The sequence below is a fragment of the Jaculus jaculus genome, chromosome 9, assembly GCF_020740685.1.
Source record: "Jaculus jaculus isolate mJacJac1 chromosome 9, mJacJac1.mat.Y.cur, whole genome shotgun sequence".
Lineage (NCBI taxonomy): Eukaryota > Metazoa > Chordata > Mammalia > Rodentia > Dipodidae > Jaculus > Jaculus jaculus.
The window spans coordinates 17,365,241-17,383,749 of record NC_059110.1 but is presented as its reverse complement, the minus strand read 5'-3'; positions in this window follow the sequence as shown (position 1 = coordinate 17,383,749).

The following is an 18,509-nucleotide window of genomic DNA, read 5'->3' as shown; positions in this document are numbered from 1 at the left end:
AGGGGGCTGGAGAGATGGCTCAGTGGTTGAAGGTGCTTGCTTGCAAAGCCAGGCAGCCTAGGTTCAATTACCTATTACCCACATTACGCCAGATGCACAAAGGGACACATGTACCTGGAATTTGTTTGCAGTGGCAGGAAGTCATGGTGTGCTCATTTTTTCGGTATCTCTTTTTTTCTCCATCTCTACCTCTCAAATAAATAAATAAAACCATATGCCTACACTTTTTCTGACAGCCATTGGCCATTGTAAAACAGTATGTCTCTGTGGAAACAGCCTAAGGTCACGGGAACAACTGAATGAAAATAAAATAATGCACTAAAGCGTCCAGCGCTGGCACACCCTCAACAATCCAACATTATTTTCTTCACGGAGACTGAAATATATGTAAACATTCAATAATTTGGAAATTTCACTCCCAAGAATGATGTAATTTACTTAGTTCCAAACATTTTCTTAAATTAAATTTATTTATTTATTTATTTGAGAGAGAGAGAGAGGCAGAAAGAGAGAGAGAGAGAGAGAGAGAGAGAGAGAGAGAGAGAGAGAGAGAATGGGCATGACAGGGCCCCCAGCTGCTGCAGATGAATCCAGACACATGTGCCCCCTTGTGCATCCGGCTTATGTGGGTCCTGGAGAATTGAACCAATGTCCTTTGGCTTTGCAAGCAAATGCCCTAACCGCTAAGCCATCTCTACAGCCCCAGTTCCAAACTTTTTTTAAAAAAAATATTTTTATTTTTGAGAGAGAGAGAGAGAGAGTGTGTGTGAGAGAATGAGTTATGGGCATGCCAGGTCTTACTGTCCCTACGAACACCAGATGCATGTACCACTTTGTGAGCCCGACTTTATGTGGGCACTGGGGAATCAAGCCCATGCTGTTTGGCTTTGCAAGAAAGTGCCTTTAACTGCAGAGCCATCTCTCCAGCACCCAAACATTTTGTAATGTGTGTATGTGCATTATGTGTGGAGTATGCACATGTGAGTGCAAGCTTATGTGGACATGTGGCGGCTAGAGGGGCCGGCTGTGGGCTTGGTCCTTCGCCTCCTTTGGTTTGCTGGGACAGAGTCACTCACTGGACTCCAGAGTTACCATTTCAGTCACACGGGCTGACCAGCAACTCTCCGGTCTCCGCTCTCCACAGGACTAGGATTAAAGGCATGCGTGGTCCAGCTGTGTATGTGGGTGCTGGGGAATTGAACTCAGGACGAATCAGGCCTTCTCTAGCCTTCACGCTTATGTGGCAAGCACTCTGGCACCCCAGCCCTAACTTTTAACAAGTATATGCCATTTCCCACGCGTACCTTGGAATGGCATGCTGGTCTCACACAGCAGTGCAGTTCACAAGCCAGTGATTAAGTGCAAGCATTGTTTATTTTGTCTTCATTAGAGAGAGCTGACAGGAGACCCAGTTTCCTTAGCCTAGGGAGGAGACAGCTTTGATTCATTTGCAATATTTATTTCAATTCCATTCAGTGACCTGAAGTCACAGACGACACACGAATGAACTCTGCAGCTAAAATTGAGGGGAGGCCTTACCCAGATTGCTCCATGCTCACAGACAAAAATGTCAGGCAATTCTGTTACGGTCAGACGTAGGCCCGACTACCCTGTGCCACTGAAGCCCAAGGAAATCTGAAGTTAAAAAAAAATAACAATATCTCAAGATTAGGTTGTTTTTTTCTTTAGTTGAGAACCTAGCATGATGTCTCTACCACGCAGTGCACCTCACTGCAATGCTCACGGGGCTAGGTTCTCAACTAAAGAAGGAATGGTCTGATATGGACAAGAGTTGGATGTTGAGAGAGGCAATCTTTTGTCATCTGGAGAAGGGTGTTCTTCTACTTATATATAAAAATAATAATAACAGGACCTGTTTTTCTTTTTCTTTTTCTTTTTTTTAAAATTTATTTGAGAGCGACAGACACAGAGAGAAAGACAGGTAGAGGGAGAGAGAGAATGGGCGCGCCAGGGCTTCCAGCCTCTGCAAACGAACTCCAGACGCGTGCGCCCCCTTGTGCATCTGGCTAACGTGGGACCTGGGGAACCGAGTCTTGAACCGGAGTCCTTAGGCTTCACATCTCTCCAGCCCTCTTTTTCTTTTTATAAAAAATTTTTGTTTTATTTTTATTTATTTAAAAGTAACAGACAGAGAGAGAAAGAGGCAGAGAGAGAGAGAGAGAGAGAATGGGTACACCAGGGCTTCCAGACACTGCAAACGAACTCCAGACACATGTGCTCCCATGTGCATCTGGCTAACGTGGGTCCTGGGGAATCGAACATCAAACCGGGGTCCTTAGGCTTCACAAGCAAGCGCTTAACCACTAAGCCATCTCTCCAGCCCACTGTTTTTATTTTTTAATGCATGTGTGCATGTTTGCATGTTTGCATGTGTGTACATGTGGGGGCCAGAGGACAATATTAAATGCATACTATCCACTTTTTTTTTTTTTTTAAACAAGAGAGAGATGGAGTGAGTGTGAGAGAATTGGCCAAGCCACTGCAATCAAACGCCGACGCTTGCGCCACCTAGTGGGCATGTGCAACTTTGCGCTTGCCTCACCTTTGCACGCCTGGCTTAAGTGGGATCTGGAGAGTCGAACATGGCTTCTTAGGCTTTGACAGCAAATGCCTTAGCTGCTAAGCCATCTCTCCAGCCCATGTTCTGCATCTTTATGGACATCTACTCCTTCCTAGGACTCCAACCGCTCATCACTAAGAGGGAGGGAAGAAGAGAGGGAGAGTATGGTCTTCCAGAGTATGAAACCAGCACCAGCAAAACCAGAAAGATGCTAAGAATGGAGAGTGCTGGGAAACTTTCCTGTGAATATATCTTAGGCCAGGTTTAAAATGAGGCCCCCTAACCTAATTGAACCTTTTAAAATAGCTTCTTCTGGGGAGTCACTTAACGGGAGACTCGTTTTTTGTGAATCCGTGCTGTTTTACTCATTATCTTTCAGAAGAATGAATTTTAATTCAATCTGCTATTTTTTTTTTCAATCTGCTATTTTGAAGACTAACATCACATTGGTCACATAAAAGTCTTTTATAATAATCTATTCTTTCCTAACAGAAGGCAGCCTCAATTTGGCGGAATGTAATGGTAATTTTTTTCCCCCTTTTTCACTAACAGCTTTGGGTAAAAAATAGTTATCCAAGTTGTCTGTTGAAATATGCCTCAGCCAAACTTTAGGAATCAAATGAAAATGCCCTTTTTAAACACAGGCAGGCAAGTAATCCATAAAAGTATCTAGCTCTGTCTTAGCAGTGAACCAAGAAGATGTGCTTTAACAGAATTTATTTTTAAGCTGGTACAGAGGTATTTTCCTTTACTATGTCCCATAGAAAGAATCTGTCATTTTTCTAGGCTTGATAATTTGAGATGGTCTGAGCCTTTCTAGTGTTTTGTTTCATTTTTTGAAAATTTGGTTAAATAATCTATTATCTTTACTTCTACATCTTCAGACATATTCAGCATTTGTCCTTAAATGGAACCATGCTGGCTTTTCATAGCTTCTTCTGAGTTTTCTTTTTGTTTTCTCAGGAACAAAAGGTCCCAGGAAATAGGGTCAGCTTTTTAGTAAGACCATAAACTCAAGATAATGAATGGTTCTACAAAGTTTTCATTTGTTCGGTTTCATTAATTCAGAACTTTATCATACAACTTGAAATCTAACTGTCTTCCTTGTTTAAAAAAATACATCTTTTTCTGAAAAGCACATTATTTTCCAGTGTTAGGCCAGTTTGTCCACAAATGAAGCAGAATATCAACAAGAAACTATGTCTTACCACACATGTGGGCACTACCCTGAACATCTCCACGCTCGCTATAAATGCTAGATGTGTTCCTTCCCTCTGGAAGACTCCAGGCGAACATGGCTAGAAGATACTGTGAATGGAATCCAGAGTTGACTAACCAGTTCTCCCAAAGTCAAAACAGAGGATGAATGATGAGTCCCCAGGCAGATTTCTGGGATGAGGAACATTTGGTGAGTTTACAATACTACACCAGAAATCTCTTATTTGCTTTGTTGGTTCAACCAAAGCCAAGAACTTCAAGGGGAGCCAACAACTCCAAGAAGTGCTTATTCACTCCTTCACTCACAAATGCATATTGGATTCCTCCTGTGTGCAAAACATTGTGTTGAGGTTGGAGATGGCAAACGTCTGTAAACCCACAGATGCGCATGCCTGCGCCAAGTTCAATTTGCAGGAGAGGCAAGCAAATAGATGAAATGAAAGTTTCACAAAGATCAATGACATGAGACTCATTCATTCTATCATTCAGCATACTTCATTGATCATCTCATATCAGACAAGCACTCACACCCTAAGAGTGGAGACTTCATCCTGCTGGCACTGGAAGCCACTAGAATATTTTAAAAGGAAATAGCAGGGCAAGAGGATAGTTTAGAGGGACCTGTCTGCTGTTAAGTGGCACGATGAGAGGCAAAGCAATGATTCAGTAACTAAGGCAGGAGATGCCAGCCTGAATTTGAGGCAAAAGAGCTGAGCTGGAGAGAAGTCAACAGGCTTGGGGAGAAACCACTGAAGAAGGCAGCCATTGAATTCATGCAGGCAAGGATAGAGGAGGGCAGAGACATCGTGGAAGAAGGGATATGAGGCCTGGGGGATGCCTCAGTCTTTAAACAAAAGACTTGCTGTGCCATTATGTAAAACAACATGAAGGCTCCTCAGAAAACTAGAACGAAGTATAACCCAGTAAGTCTATCTGTGGATATATATCCAAAGGAACTGAAATTATTATGTCAAAGACATGTCTGCATTCTCCTCTTTAGTCCAGCACTAGTCACAATAGGCAAGATAAAGAACCAACATCGATCGATGTGCATCACCCAGTGAATGAACAGAGAATATGACGTATATACGTGATCTGAAGGTGGTCAGCCACTCAATTATATAAATGAACATAGCTGTGTCATTTGAGTGGAACTGGATAGCATTATGCACAGTGAAATGTCAGGCTCATAGAGACAATTACCACACATTCTCACTTATGTGTGGGAGCTAAAATGCTGATACAAAGAAAAAGAACCAAATTGTGGTCACCCAGAGCCTGTAAAGAATGTGTGGCAGGGAGGGATAGAGAAAGGGTGGTTAATGCGTACAGGGGCGAAGTTTAATAACTGTAGTCGACTACACAATAAAATATTTCCATATAGCTAGAAGAGAAGATTTTGAGTATTCCTATCATGAAGAAATGATATGTTTGATGTGATAGATATGCTAGTTACCATGATCTGATCATTATGCATTGTATTGAATTGTCACAACATGTACCTCACAAATGTATATAGTTAATATTTGTCAGTTTGAAATAAAATATACACAAAATAATCCATGTTGCGTTTGGTGTGAGAACATACATTCATTTTTTAATGTGAGCATGTAATTCTATTAATTAGCTTTCCATTACTGTAACAAGTACCCAAGATAAATAAACTTATTAGGGAGAAAGGTTTATTTTGACTTACAATTTTGAAAGTTTGCATAACTTTTCCCGGGAAGACATGAAGAGCTCTCTATTTACCCTAGAAAAGGCTCCAGCAGCAAACCAGAGAATCCATCCCACCTCAGTTCAGCTTGGTGAGCCAGTGAGTTTTCTGGACTTTCTAGCAGATGGAGCCTCTGTGGCCTCAAAACAGTTGTAACATCAAAAAGTGCCACCGCAGCATGGACGAACTCACCGAACTGGATAGATAGGACTCCCTCTGCTACTTCTAGTAGACTGTAGCACCTCTCGAGATCAGTGCAGTGAGACAAGATGACAGGCAGCTGAAGAGTGGGGTGCAGGAGGAGCTGTCTCTATAATCCTACACAAGGATCCGATGGCCCTCTCCACCCCACCTATGAGGGGGTGTGAGTAGACCCCATCTCATGCTGGTGAGCAGCTTCTCTGATTTCAAGATGGTTATGCCCAGGGAACAGGGTCCTACAACCAAACTTCAGCCTAGGATGTGTTGACCCCGTTGCTTTAGGACCTATGGTGAGGTAGCAGGCTATGACAGCTGCATCTCACAGAGCTGTACTTCCCATAGCTGGAGTGAAAGAGGAAGGAAGAGGAAACAACTATCCTTCATCCTTCTAATATCCCCCCCCCCCAATGACCTGAGCCCTCCTCCTTGGCTCTACTTCCACATGTCCCACTGTCTCCCAAGTATGCCACAGACTGGAGACCCATCTTTTAACCCATAGACCATTGGTGGACACTGCTCCAAACCATAGTAGCATTATTACTTTAAAAAACAGAGAATAGGGCTGGAGGTATGGCTTAGCTGTTAAGGTGTTTGCCTGCAAAGCCAAAGGACCCAGGTTAGATCCCCCAGGACCCACGTTAGCCAGATGCACAAGAGGGCACATGCGTCTGGAGTTCATTTGCAATGGCTGGAGGCCCTGGCATGCCCATTTTCATTCTCTCCCCCCGCCTCTCTCTCCCTCTTTCTCTGTCAAATAAATAAATAAATTTAATTTAAAAAACAGAGAATAAAAGATATTAGACCACATTGTATTATCTTACCAAAGTTAGATGCATATCCCATGATTTCTAAGTTGTGAAGCAGAAGAGGATATGTTTTGTTGACTTGTGATGAAAATATCTTGAAAGCTACTATAATACGGCTTTCAGAGTGTCTGGTACAAAGATCTGGGGAGGCAGAATAGCAGAAGGAAAGCAGCATTTGAAAGCCCTGATCATAAAGGAGAAGCCCAAAGTCAGGTCTTTCCTCCAGAGCTCTGCCCAGGAATGCAGTGACAGGAGCTGGTGAGGGGACCATAACATTGGAGGTATTCACGTTCTAGATGAAACCCAGACATGAGTGGAAAACGTATCCTAAATGCAATGAAAAGATTATGCAAGCCTGGTGTGGTGATGCACACCTTTGATCCCAGCACTCGGGGGACAGCGGTAGGAGGATCGCAGTGGCTTTGAGGGCAGCCTGAGACTATAAAATGAACTAGAGTGAGACCCCACCTCAAAAAAAAAAAAGGAAAAAAAAAAGAACAGATGATGCAAAGCTAACATGGAATTTTAAATGACTCAATGGACCGGGCATTTCAATTGCAGCTGGACTTGAAGAATGGATAGACTGCCTGAGCTTCTAGGGAGGAAGACACATCACTGAGGGAAGACGAGCAGTGTGAAAATGAATAGATGGGCCAGAAAGAAAAAAGCCACTAGCTCCTGGCAGTGTGCAAAGACAGAATTCAATGTGGATTCTGCTAATGAGAAAGCTCAGAGCTTATCAACTACATAAATAAAGGCTAATATTTGTGTCCCCCAGTTATCTTCTATTTAAAAGCATGACTAATTTTTCGAGGTAGCGTCTCACTCTGGTCCAGGCCGACATGGAATTCACTATGGAGTCTCAGGTGGCCTCAAAATCATGGCGATCCTCCTACCTCTGCCTCCTGAGTGCTGGGATTAAAAGAGTGCACCATCATGCCCAGCTTAAAATGGCTATTATTTGATTCTTTAAGTCTTACTTTTTCCCAAAAGCTAAGCATTTGTATGATAGTCATAATGACAGCTTATTCAACCTCTTTTTAAAAAGAAAATCTTCAGGAGAAATTAGAACACCCTCTCTGCTTTCCTTTTGTCTCCTACCCAACAATATCCCTCAGTACATAATTTCCTATATTACCAGGACATTCTGTACAACAGTTAGGCCAATCTAATGACAGTTCATTCATCTCTAAGTATCCCATTTATCATTTCAATTATTTTCTAAATGCTCATTTTAAGCATAGAGACCGAAAAAAAAAAAAAAAAACAGAGGTATCTACATTCTTCCAGCTCATTAATATGTTTATTTTAAGCAGCTAGCTGACATCTATAGCAAATAAAGATGTATGCCATTACTGTGTTCTTTAACCTTGAACAGATAAAATTTGCCTAGCCTTGACTGCTTTCACAGCATGCTAAGGAACTTGCATTATCTGTGTCTTTGCTACCCCAGAAACACAATGATAGGGACTGGAGAGATGGCCCAGTGGCTAAAGGCACTTGCTTGCAAAGGCTGCTGGCCTGGGTTTGATTACCCAGCACCCGAGTAAAGCTGGTCATGCAAACAGGGGTGCAAGTATTTGGTGTTTCCTTTTCAAGGGCAAGAGACCCTGGCATGCACACACACACACACACACACACACACACACACACCACACACACACACACACACACACACACACACACACACACACACACACACGGGGGTGGGGGGGCAAATAAATAAATAATTAAAAATCGAAACACAACTATTTCAGGCATTCACCTAGGCATGGTGTTCAGTGGTAATTTCTACTACAAAGCAACATCAAGAACAACAGATCTATCCACTCACTAGTTGGAAAATGTGTGCTTACTGCGAGCAATGGCTGATGATTCACATTTATAAGAAAATTATATTTCTAATCCGAGGATCTGGCTCATTGTGTAAAGGTACTTGCTTGCGGAGTCTTCCAGCCCGGGTTTAATTCCTCCATGTCCATGTAAAGCCAGGTGCATGGGTCTGGGGTTTGTTTGCAGTTCTAAGAAGCCCTGGTGTGCCCATTCTTCTCTCTTTCTCTCTCAACTGAGTAAGTAAAAATACAAAAACTGAAAAACACATTTCCTCTTATGTTAAACTTTTAAATAATAATTTTTAAAAGTATGTTGTATTTTTTTTTTCAAAAGATGTGAATTCTCACCATAGGCTATGCGCCTTTTGTCATTTGTTTATTCAGCAGATATTTCGGGGCTACGTATTCCATGCAGAACACTGCCCCATGGCTCACGCTACCCAGTCACCTGGAAATGGTCATTTAAAGAAAATATCTATTTACAAGCGAGAATGGGCACACCAGGGCCTCTGGATGCTGCCAATTCATTCCAAATGCATGCACTACTTGGTGTGCCTGGCTCTACATGGGCACTGGGGAATTGAACCCAGCCTGGTGGTCTTTGCAAGTAGGTGCCTTTAATTGCTGAACCATCTGTCCAGCACCAAAATGGTCATTTTTTTAAGTTACTATGTGAGAGAGAGCAGGAACCTAAGTAAGGATGAAACTAGCCAGCGTGTGTGATCAGTGGGGCAGGAGAGTTGCGAATAAGACAGCTCGACAGGGTAAGGAGGGAGTAAATAATCCCAGTCATGACAAAGAGGACCCCAGAAGGCAGGATTGAAGAAAGTCCTTTGTGTCTCATGGGGGAACCGGCTCCCGTGAATGATGCAGACCTTTGCAATATTAAATCAACTTGGAAGCAACATGATGTGTGGGTGGGTGTGAGCCCAGGAAACTTTGAGTTCATAACTTGTCGCAACGTGCCTCGGGAGGCTACAGGGCGTTTTCTGCCTAAGATTCCTTTTATTACCAGTTAACTTAGACTCTGAGCTACATCATTGCTGGACAGGAAGTCCGCACGAAGGTTCAGAAATATTTACTGCTAATTGGAACATAACTAAGAGAAATGAGTGATAGTTTAGAATGCCATCTCAAATGACACGTTTCCTCTTCTTATTAAGTTGGTGTAAGTCCTAACTTATTTATATATCTTCAAAAACCAAGGCATAATTTTCTACTGGCATACTTTGGGTCTTAAAAATTGATATGTTTTTGGGCTGGAGAGATGGCTTAGCAGTTAAGGTGTTTGCCTGCAAAGCCAAAGGACCCAGGTTCGATTCCCCAGGACCCACATTAGCAAGATGCACAAGGGGGCACACACATCTGGAGTTTGTTTGCAGTGGCTGAAGGACCTAGCGTGCCTATTCTCTCTCTCTCTGCCTCTTTCTCTCTGTCAAATAAATAAAAATAAAATATTGTTTTAAAGTGATATGTCTTTGTTGCTTGGGTTTTTTTTTTTTCCAGTAATAGAAATTGAACTTAAGGCGTGGAGCATGGTAAGTAACCATTCTACCATTGAGCTACATCCCATTCCTGCAATGTTTGTTACTATTATTATGAGACGTGTATCTCAGACTGGCCTGAAACTCACTATGTAGCCCAAATTGGCCTTGAATTCACTGCAATGCTTCTTTCTCAACCTTCCCAGAGCCACCATACTTGGCACTTCACCACACCTGGCACTCTATTAAATATTTCTTGCTGAAATGCATTTATGTATTTGTGTGTGTGTATGTGTGTGCACACTCAAAAACACGCGCACATGTGTATGTGTCCATGAGCAGGTCAAAGGACACCCTCAACTATCTTTCCTCAGGGAGACAGTCCAATTCTTCTTAAGGCAGTGTTTCCTATTCCTATTTAAAACAATTTTTTAAATGTTTTATTTATTTGCAAGCAGAGAGAGAGAGATAGCAGAGAGACAGACAATAGAGAGAATGGGCACACCAGGGCCTCTAGTCATTGTGAACAAACTCCAGATGCATGTGCCCCTGTGCATATGGCTTACATCAGTCCTGAGGAATTGAACCTGGGTTCCTTGGCAAGAAAAGGCAGATAGAGGGAGAGAGAATGATAATGGGCATGCCAGGATCTCCAACCACTGCAAACAAACTCAACGCATGCACCACTTTGTGCATCTGGTTTATGTGCGTACTGGGGAATCAAACCTGGGTCCTTAGGCTTCACAGGCAAGTGCCTTAACTGCTAAGCCATCTCTCCAGCCCATGCCCATCATCTTTTAGTTCATTATGCTTGTGAGGCAAGCACCTTACTAACTGTGCTATCTCCTCAACCTGATGTTTTGTTTTTTAAGTCCAGTTTTGAAAGGAGATAGAGGCAGTTTGTAACAAACAATAATATAAACTTCCATAAGAAATCATAGCAGATAGTAGGAAGTTATTTTGTCCCAAAAGATCAAGACTGAGTTGACACCTATTCCTGCCATTAACTACTTAGGAAGGCTTGGAAGAATTCTCAATTTTCTTAGTTCAGTGACTTTCACAAAATCAAGCGGTAGGGATAAATGAACTCAGTTCTAAAAGAATCGTTATATTTTTTGTCAATTTTTTTCTAATACATGCCCTTTTACTCTTAATAAGTCTTGAATTCTGTGTACCAGCAAATATCCAAAATTTATAGATTAGTGTTTACTCTTCCATGTAAATATTAAGAAAGTTGGGCTGGAGAGATGGCTTAGTGGTTAAGCACTTGCCTGTGAAGCTTAAGGATTCTGGTTTGAGGCTCGATTCCCCAGGACCCATGTTAGCCCGATGCACAAGGGGGTGCATGCATCTATCTGGAGTTCGTTTGCAGTGGCTGGAGGACCTGGAGTGCCCATTCTCTCTCTCTCTCTGACTCTTTCTCTCTTTGTCGGTTACTCTTAAATAAATAAAAATTTTAAAAAAAATTTAAGTCCCTTACGCACTGGAGAGATAGCTTAGCAGTTAAGATACATGCCTGTGAAGCCTGAGGACTGAGGCTAGATTCTCCAGTGCCCACATAAGGCAGATGCACATGGTGGCACATGCATCTGGAGTTCATTTGCAGTGGCTAGAGGCCCTGGCATGCCCATTCTCACTCTCTCTCTCTCTCTGTGTCTCTAATAAATAAATAAAATCAAATAAATCTTTAAAAAAGCCTCTTAAGTGGAAGCAAATCAACCCAGGAGGGCGGCTGCATAAATAGATCTGTGAAGTGTCACTTGTGTTTTCAGCCCAGTGATTTTTGTTCGGCTTTTGTGTCAGTGTAGGTATTAATCAAATGGTTAAACAGCCCTGAGTGCTTTGCAAATCAGCCTAAATCATTTGAAAGTGGGAGAATTCCAAGGAAGCAATTACTTGGCATTTAGTCAGAAAGCTGTAAACACAACGAGTTAATTACCCTATAATACAAAATAATTAATCTCACAAAAATACAAGCAGAAAGTCTAGATATTTAAGAGTCAATGGACTCCACAAAGTACAAAAGTGGCTCCCTGTGGATGACAAAGTTGTTTAGCCAGGGATATTTTCCTGGGAGTCCTGAAAGCATCCCACGGACAAAGGGGCTGTCTCCTTCTATGGTCAATGATGCTCCTATTTCTAATTTTTTTTTAAAAAGTGGGGGGCTGGAGAGATGGCTTAGAGGTTAAGGCACTTGCCTGCAAAGCCTAATGACCCAGGTTTGATTCCCCAGTACCCACATTAGCCAGATGCACAAGGTCACACAGTTTGTTTACCATGGCTAGAGGCTCTGACATGTCTGTTCTCTCTCTCTCTGTCTCTCTCTGCCTCTTTCTCGCTTTCAAATAAATAAATCAAAATTTTTTTAAAAAGACAGATTTTTATCGCTGTTTTTAGTCCTGGGTAGGTGTCTGCTTAAGGGTTATTTTTGCTATGAGTCCTAGCTCTCAAAGAGGGGCTTCCAGCATGTGGTACCTAAAAATAGCCAGTTTCTTCCCAGCACCTCCTTCAGGACACAGCGCCGGATCCCTGAGGGCTTTGCATGGTGCCTGGAATGTGGCTCCCTGTGTTGCTGTCACTGAGCTCATGCTAGCCTAGACGTGGTGAGGAAGGTCTCGTCCCCAGGTTACTCAAGTGACAGACCACGTACATGCCCCGGAGCCCGCTCACTAATGACTGAAGTTGACATACAAGAAAAGATGCTGAGAGATTAAGTCACTCAGTGGAGGAGCCTGAAGGGGCAAGACACAGAGAGGAAGGAATTCAGACAAAAGGCCGAGCAAGATTAAATAAAACATGGTACAGCGGGTAGAACGTGGACTCTGGAGCCTGCCAGACCAAGGTGTTTTTGTTTTTTAAAATATTTTAATTTATTGGCAAGCAGAGGACAGAGAGAGAGAAAGAGAGAGAGAGAGAGAGATTTTCTGAGTAAATAACTTCTATATGTCCTCATGCTGTTGCTACTGAGTAAACGACAGAGTGAGTGAAAGGAGTGATCTTTGTGGTGTTTAAGGGCTGCTCAGTCTGTGTCTAGGTACTTGGACTGTCTCTGAGACCAAAACATCTGGCAGAAACAACTTAAGGGAGGAATGACTTACTTTGCTCACAGGTTCGGGGGATTCAGTTCATGATGGTGGAGAGGACATGGGAGGCGACTGTTTCTTCTATTTCGCTCAGGACCCCAGCCCGTGGGATTGTGCCAACTACATTCAGGGTGGATCTCCCCCTCTCCAGTTAATATTTTCTGGAAAGACTCACAGAGGGATGCCCACAGGTGTGCCTCAGTCCCCTAGGGGATTCTGAATCCAGTCAAACTGACAAGGAAGATGGGCCACCACACCCTGCCCACTTGTCATTCAAATGCATCATTTTAAACCGTGATACTCCACCCCATCCTCTATGAGGCTCATGAGCATCTTTAATGTAAAAAACATGCAGTCCAACTTCAAGTTGCTACAGCCTTACCGGTTCTAACATTCAGAACTCCAAGTCCAGGGCTGGAGTGATGGCTCAGCAGGTAAAGACACTTGCTTTCAAAGCCATCCAGCCCTGGTTCAATTCCCCAATGCCTATATCAAGTCAGATGCACAAAATGGCACATGTATCTGGTGTTTCTTTGTAGTGAAAAAGAGGCCCTGGTGTGCCTATGATCTCTTTCTCTCCTTACACATAAATAAATAAAATATCTTAAGTCTAAGTTCAAAGTCTCCTGTGCGACTTAAAGCAGCTCTTAGCCCCTACAGGAATGGAAAAGAAGTTATCTGCTTCTAACCTATGATGGTACAGAGTGAATATCCTCATTCCAAAAGTGAGGAACAGGCTCATAGGAAGGAAGGGCTGGACGAAAACAGGACTGAAATCCAGTAGGCAAATTTTACGTCCTGTAGCTCCATGTCCAGCATCTGAGTTTCATAGTGTTATGATGTGAGCTCCCGTGGGCTTAGGGATCCCACCACCATGGCCTGGCCACTTTCAGCATACACGGCCCCTCTCATGGGTTGGCTTCATTCATTTCCTATACCCCTTGGCAGATGTTACATTCCTGGCATCTCAGACATGTCGAGATCTCCTTTATGGCTTATGTTCCCCTTCATAGCTTCATGCAGTTCTCCCTCAGAATGTTCTCCAAGGAGACCCAGTCCTACAACATCATTGCCTGGCCTTCCAGGTCTTCCTTAAGATTTTAGGTGGTGCTTCCATGACCCTGTAACTTTCCCATTCTGCAAACCAGCACCACATGGATGCCTCAAGGGTCTGCTATCAAAAGCCTTGGAATGCTGGGTGATTGAACCTGGGGAAAACATTTCCCTTAGGTGGCCTTGTAAGAGCATGAATCCTGGAAGCTTTCTCTTCTCAAAGGAAAGTCTTTCAAATGAGTTTAAGTAATATATCCTGGGGCTGGAGAGATGGCTTAGTGATTAAGCCCTTGCCTGAGAAGCCTAAGGACCCTGGTTTGAGGCTTGATTCCCCAGGATTCACATAAGCCAGATGCACAAGGGGGCACATTTATCTGGAGTTTGTTTGCACTGGCTGGAGGCCCTGGTGTGCCCATTCTCCCTCTCTCTCTCTCTCTCTCTCTCTCTCAATCTCTATCAAATAATCTAAATAATATATCCTGGAGAACCTACAATGGGCATGGTGTATTACCCTCAAGACACCCTTTCCTCTATTTCACTGTAAGGAGTGTGGCTTCTTTTTAACGAGTCTAATCTTTTTAATGAGTAAACTTCACTTGTTCCCACTTCCAACATGATGCTATTCTGGACAGATTGCAGATGTTTTTCAAAACTGTCTACTCTACTGTCGGCTCCCAAATCTCATATAATCCTCACCATAAATCTGGTTTAAAGCATTCAGCAATAACCATGCCACAGCACGCATTAATGGGTGTCTTGAAGTTTTCTCCACCAAATTATTTTGTACACTAGATATGCTGTAATGTGCTAGGAATATACTGTTTAAATAAGTTTGTAAGCATGTCAAAATACTGTGCTGGCAATGAATAGCTATCATAACAGATGCCATAACATTTAAGCAGAACTGACCTATCAACTTGGAGAAAGCCATATAGGGGTGTGTGTGTGTGTGTGTGTGTGTGTGTGTGTGTGTGTGTGTGTAGTCACAAATTCAAAATACAATTGCCTCACCTCAGACTGATCTTTCAGCACTGATGTGTCTGGGATAACTCATGTTCATCACCAGGCAAAGAGGCTACTGCGAGCAGTTTCCTGAACTCCTTTCCTCCGTTCTTCTCCAGTGGGTCTTGAATAAACCTAGAAATCTGAAGGAACTAGCATCTTATCTTAAGGGACCCTTTCCAAACTGAAATGAAATCTAAAACCACTTGTTCTCAGATACCCAGAGTTGGATCAACTTAGTGATAGTGTTAAATCAAATGAATTAGTATGTCACACCAAGAAAAATATTCATTAGCGCATTTATTCAATATAAGCACTTTTATAAAGCACACACACATACTCTTGCAAGCTCCTGTGTGGTCACAGAGCATTTTGCACCCATGAGGTACTTTAAGATATTAGACAACAGAGTCCAGGCTCCGGGTCAAGTGACAACTGCTGCCACTTCCACAGGAGATGTCCTACGTCACCGGGAACTGTAGCAGTTCCACGATGTTGACCCCTCCATTGCTCAGGATTGCCAAGAAAACCATGACTTCCATGGGCAAAACGTGAGATGAGGCGTTACTCAGAGGGGCAACAGTGAAACCAGCTTTTTCAGTGGCTGCCAGTCTCCCATGCCACGTTTGGAAGGGTTTGGAAGGGTTAGTGGAAATCTCAACAGGTGTGATCACAAACTCCCAGTGAGTTGCCAAGAGGGAGAGGAGCTTGTTTGATTTGGCCTTGGGAAGTGAGGGGAGGCAGAAAAGCTTCTGTTGCGCATCCTTGAAAGTCCTGCCCTCTGGAATTCCTGTCGAACTGAAGCCACAGCATCTTTGTCCATTTTCCTGCTTGACTGACTAACCCCAGAGTGTTGGAGGGAACATAGAAAGCCACGTTTGGGGGTTTAGTAGGGATCTCAACAGGTATGATCACAAACTCCCACTGAGCTGTGAGAGTGAGGGGATGCAATTATAAAGGGTGCTTAGTCATTACCGAGGGTTCTGTCTCCCTCCACAAGTGACTTGGCCTGGGGAGGTGTGGGGAGACAGAAAGGCTTTTGTTGTGCATCTTTTAAGGTCCTGCCCTCTGGAATTCCTGTCAAGTTGAAGCCACAGCCTCAGTGTCCTTCTTCCTGCCTGGCTGACTGATCCCAGAGTGTTGGGGGGAACCTGGGAAAGCCAGTTTGGGGGAGGGTTAGTGGGAATCTCAACAGGTATGGTCTCAAACTCCCGTTGAGTTGCCAAGAGTGAGGGGATGCAAATAGAAAAGGCATTTAATCATTACCTTGGGTTAACTTGTGTCTCCCTCCACAAGTGACTTGGCCTGGGGAGGTGTGGGGAGGCAGAAAAGCTTCTGTTCAGCATGCGTGAAGGTCCTGCTCTTTGGAATCTTCTCGAATTGAAGCCATAGCATCTGTCTCCTTCTTCCTGCCTGGCTGACTAATCCCAGAGTGTTGGAGGGAACCTGGGAATGCCAGTTTGGGGAGTGTTAGTGGAAATCTCAACAGGTGTGATCAAAGGCCCTGCTGAAGTGTGAGAGTGAGGAGATGACAACCTTGGGTTGTTTCTCCCTCCACCAGTGACTTGGTCTGGAGAATTGTGAGGAGGCAGAAAGGATTCTGTTGAGCATGCGTGAAGGTCCTGCCCTCTGGAATTCCTGTGACGTTGAAGCCACAGCCTCTGTGTCCATTTTTCTGCCTGGCTGACTAATCCTAGAGTGTCGGAGGACCTCGAAAAGCCAGGTTTGGGAGGGTTAGTGGGAACCTCACCAGGTATGATCACAGACTACTGCTCAGTTGCCAAGAGTGAGTAGATGCCATTATAAAAAGGCATTTAGACATTATCTTGGGTTAAGTTGGGTCTCCCTCCACAAGTGGGTTGGTCTGGAGAATTGTGGGGAGGCAGAAAGGCTTCTGCTGCGCATCCTTGAAGGTTCTGCCCTCTGGAATTCCTGTCTAGTTGAAGTCACAGCATCTGTGTCCATTTTCCTGCCTGGCTGGCTGATCCCCAAGTGTTGGAGGGAACATGGGAAAGCCAATTTTGGGGAGGGTTAGTGGGAATCTCAACTGGTATAGGCACAAACTCCCATTGAGTTGTGAGAGTGAGGAGATGGAATTTTACAAGGCATTTAGTCATTATCTTGGGTTAAGTTGTGTCTCCCTCCAGTTGACTTGGCCTTGGGAAGTGTGGGGAGGCAAAAGGCTTCCGCTGAACATCCTTTAAGGTCCTGCCCTCCGGAATTCCTGTCTACTTGAAGCCACAGCATCTGTCTCCTTCTTCCTGCCTGGCTGACTAATCCCAGAGTGTTAGAGGGAACCTGGGAAAGCCAGGTTTGGGAGCGTTAGTAGGAATCTCAACAGGTATCATCACAGACTCCCATTGAATTGCCAAGAGTGAGGGGATGCAATTATAACAGCATTTAGACATTATCTTGGGTTAAGTTGTGTCTCCCTCCACAAGTGACTTGGTCTGGAGAATTGTGGAGAGGCAGAAAGGCTTCTGTTGAGCATGCATGAAGGTCCTGCCCTCTGGAATTCCTGTCAAGTTGAAGCCACAGCCTCTGTCTCCTTCTTCCTGCCTAGCTGACTAATCCCAGAGTGTTGGAGGGAACCTGGGAAAGCCAAGTTTGGGAGGGTTCGTAGGAATCTCAACAGGTATCATCACAGACTCCCATTGAGTTGTGAGAGTGAGGGGATGCAATTATAAAAGGTTTTTAGTTATTATCTTGGGTTGTGTCTCCCTCCACAAGTAACTTGGCCTGGGGAAGGGTGGGGACACAGAAATGCTTTTGTTGTGCATCTTTTAAGGTCCTGCCCTCTGGAATTTCTGTGGAATTGAAGCCACATCCTCTGTGTCCTTCTTCCTGCCTCGCTGACTAATCCCAGAGTGTTGGAGGGAACCTGGGAAAGCCACATTTGGGAGGGTTAGCAGGAATCTCAACAGGTATGATCACAAACTCCCACTGAGTTGCCAAGAGTGAGGGATGCAATAATCAAAGGCATTTAGTCATTATCTTGGGTTGTTTCTCCACAAGTGACTTGGCCTGTAAGTGACTTGGTCTGGGGAAATGTGGGGAGGCAGACAGGGTTCTGTCGCGCATGCGTGAAGGTCCTGCCCTCGGGAAATCCTGTCGAATTGAAGCCGCAGCATCTGCGTCCTTCTTTCTGCCTGGCTAGAGCCAGGTCTCTAGGGGTCACGCGTTGTAGTCACCAAGCAGCCTGGGTTGATGCCATTGATCCATTCTGCCGCTCGCCACCCATGCCAGGGTGGTCGATGGAGCTTCGCCTTATCTGTGCGGCCACTTCAATGCAAGGCGGCATGTGAGAGGGACGCTTCGTGGCACGAGCTACACAGGGCATCGTTCTTGACTGTGATCACCCTGCGGTGACATGACCCTCCATGCAGGGGCCTCCTGTCTGCGGTTTTCATTCCCGTCACCTTGCCTCCCCGTCTCCCCTTGCTTTCACCCCTGAGCTCTCTGCCTCTCGCCCCAGCACCTCCCCCTCCTCTCTCCTCTACGCCGCCCTCTCCTGCTCCTCCTCAGCCTCAGA